The sequence below is a fragment of the Bactrocera oleae genome, chromosome 2, assembly GCF_042242935.1.
Source record: "Bactrocera oleae isolate idBacOlea1 chromosome 2, idBacOlea1, whole genome shotgun sequence".
Taxonomy (NCBI): domain Eukaryota; kingdom Metazoa; phylum Arthropoda; class Insecta; order Diptera; family Tephritidae; genus Bactrocera; species Bactrocera oleae.
Window position 1 is genome coordinate 56720624 of NC_091536.1, and position 3663 is coordinate 56724286.

The window sequence follows — 3663 nt, forward strand, 5'->3', positions numbered from 1 at the left end:
AAGTATGGAGTTGCTTCACTAATTAGTAAACTATTGACAGGGAATCACACGAACATGTTATTGCGAAAGCCATGTAGCGACTTTTGAACAACTTGACTTTTATGAACCTGATTAACACTTCGCTCCAGTATATGTATGTATGTGATATAATAGATGCTCATAGCAACATGCGTGCTATAATTGCGATAGTTCATACTTCCTTGAAACTAACAACTGTGGCATAACAGTATTTTCGCTGAATTGGTACATGGAATTTGTCGTTTTAAATTGCATACTGCGTCAGTTTCATATTATAATTGTCTTGCTGGCAATGACTTCACATGAATTAAGTTCGATATGTATCGTATTAGCTAACGAGTGGGTGTATAGAGCCATAGAAAAGTCCTTATTATTCTACCTGACTCACGCTGCAAATGCTTCAACGAATTCGGCGCAGCCTTCTTATATTATATCTTTCGTCGACAAGTGACGTATTCGACGCAGGAAAGCATATTTTGAATACTTTACGTCTGGGTTTCATGTATTCATTCCAAATACAAACTCTATATACAATGTGCATAATATTCGAAACGAAAAAAAAACTTAATAATAATAATGCTAGGATGAAACTCAATGAAAACAAGTAAGGAAGGGCTAAGTCGTTTTAGATTTTTTGTTCTATGTTGACCGATATTTTCGGTAAAAAGTCAGCTATAGGCACTGGGGTCCACATATTCAGTACCTAGGGGATTGAACAGTTTTGATTCAATTTAGATAATTTTTGGTCACAAGGTGGCATACTTTAAACGCACTATTCACGCAAATTTTTACCCCGATACAATCATTGTTGCTTGATTTGCATACTGGAAAGTGAAAGAATCAAATAGAATTTAAAATGGTGTTATATGGGAAACAGGCGTGGTTGTAGTCCGATTTCGCCCATTTTCGCACTATAACATAGAAATATGAGAAGAATGTTATGTACCGAATGTGTTTGAAATCGGTTAATCGGATCCCAAGATATGGGTTTTCACCTAAAAGTGGGCGGTGCCACTCCCACTGAATAATTTTGAACGCGGTTCCTATAAAGTCATCTCATACCATCCTCGAGATAAAATTTAATGTCTCTGACTTGTTTAGTGCTTGGTTTATCGCGCTTTAAGTATTTTTTAACAGTACCGTTATATGAGGAGTGGGGGATGTTACCCGATTTTACCCATTTTCACACTATAAGTAGAGGTGCTAAAACATTTGCTTTCAGCGAATTTTAACATTATAGCTTTAGCAGTTTAGGAGATATACACATTAAACCTATTAGGGGCGGGACCACGCCCACTTAAAAAAAAAATGTTAGCTACGCTACCAACCTAATCGATTAGTTTTAGGTGATACAAACAACCGTTAGGTGAACAAAACTATTATACTCTGTAGCAACAAGTTGCGAGAGTATAAAAAGCGAATGTGGCAAAAATGGAACGAAAAATAAATTACGGGTGATCTGATGGCGGAAAGAGGAAGCCCCCTTTCCCGTGATTGAGTTTTTAAGGGTTTATCTCGATTTCCAGAAAAATGAAAAAAAAACAAGAGAAAATAAATAACATAAAAGAAAGATGACACCCTAAATATCGGAACCATAATCGTTAATGAACAATACTAAATTTTTTATTATTTTCCTTCACTTGATAAATCATCTTTAAAATGAATGTTCTCTAACGGATATTCCTACTGCTACTTTTGAAACAAAGAACAAACAGTTTCGTTTTATTATATTGGAATAATTTACTAATATTTTATTTTTATAAGGTCTGGATTCTTGTATTTGGGGTATAATCTGTTTTCTTTTCTTTCAGTTCATTTACAAAAGATGTCGATAAGGTAACACTGGTTATGTGTCATTTCAACACTTTTGTTATTGTGGGAATTAATAGAATTGAACAATAAGTTAAATATTTAACTAAAACTATTTCTGCACTATAAAATGTAAAATAAATGTGTAAAAACGAATTAATGAAGTGTTAGTGGATATAAAATAAATATAAGTGTAAAATTCATTTTATTGTAAATTGAAAAAATGCGTACTTTAAGTAGTTGAGATTTTCAACTTTACAGCAAATAACTCGGAAAACTTTACGTTTTCCCCGGCTATATCTCTATATATTCTGCTTATTTGTCGGAACGATATCGGACCACATTATCATATATCTGCCATACAGACTGAACGATCGGAATCAAGTTCTTGTATCTGTGAAGGGACAGCTTCGGTGCAATCAAAGTTAGCATTTTTTCTTGTTTACACCATCACAAAGTAGAAATTTCGACGAAGAAAAAGTTTACCGACTTTAAAAAGAGATATTTCACCGATAAATATTATGTTTACAAATTAAGGTCCTTCTCCGATAATAATCAAATTGCAATAAAAAAATTAATTTTGCGTTTGAGACAAATTTTTTGAAAGAAAAAAAAAATTTGTTGAAGATAAACAAAAACGCAAAACCTGTTTATTTGATATACAATTTTTCCATCGGTTTTTTAAAGAAGGTATTTACTTCAACATTAAAAAATTTCATTTTCGTCATATTCTATTTCTTTCCCTTTGGGTTCATCGTACCTTTATTTATGTTCAATTTTTACCATTTTCAAAGGGCCCTGATCTAAAAAAGAAGATACTGATTTGTCCTATTAAGATAATGCCGCTGACAAATACTCCAAGCGCTGTTCCATCCGTTTTTGTCTGTTTTTATCTGTGGTCCCGTATTTTTCGTACGAGATTTAGTTTTCACTTTTTACAGTTTTCAATTTATTCAAATAGAGCTGTGAATATAGAATTCATGTTGAATTACGCTATTGACATATTTTTTGATATTTATATATATGGAACGAAATCGAATCATTAATAACCTTAAAGATACGCAGCACATTTCTGACATCACAGGATACTTAAATTTAATAAGTCAAAGTGACTTCACTGAAGGTCCACCATGTTACTCGCCTTTAATTGAACCCTATATAGTCCGGATTGAATAAATCCTTAACAAAGCACCGCGCGCCGTGCGCAATATTAGGTATATACATATAATCGCCCAACAGAGTCGGTAATTAGAACACATCCTCAGAGACAGCGTACAGGTTGAATGTGTACGTCAATTAACGAAATTGTCGCATTTGTCAGAATGATAATAATCTATAAGCCATTGTTGAGACGCCCGTAAATCCTCAAAATGTCACTGTTTGCTCTATGGCCAGAGAGAATCAATGGTTCAGTTTATTGAAGGAAACTTTAAATGAGCCGATAGATCCGAGACAATTGACGTCTTGGAAGGGAATATTCGGCGTGTTATTGCTGACATACGGCTCCAATTGCTGCAAAGAGATCGGAGTTAGGACTCTCGGTCGGAATTTATTAGAGCCAGTCGTGGCGGTCACTTAAAACATAGTTTCAAAACCATTGTCTTTATAATAAAGCTAAATTCTTGGTCATAACATTATATTATATGCGTTTTACTTCTGTGTGAAAACCTGTTTAATATATCCCATAATCAAATAATAGTAATATAAATAATATTTCTCTAAAAAGAAACCTTAATAAAGGCTTTAGAGATTTGGTCGCATACGTTATAAAAATATTTACAATATATTTTCACAGTGAGCAAATTAATACCAAAGCACAATAGGAAATCCTTCACA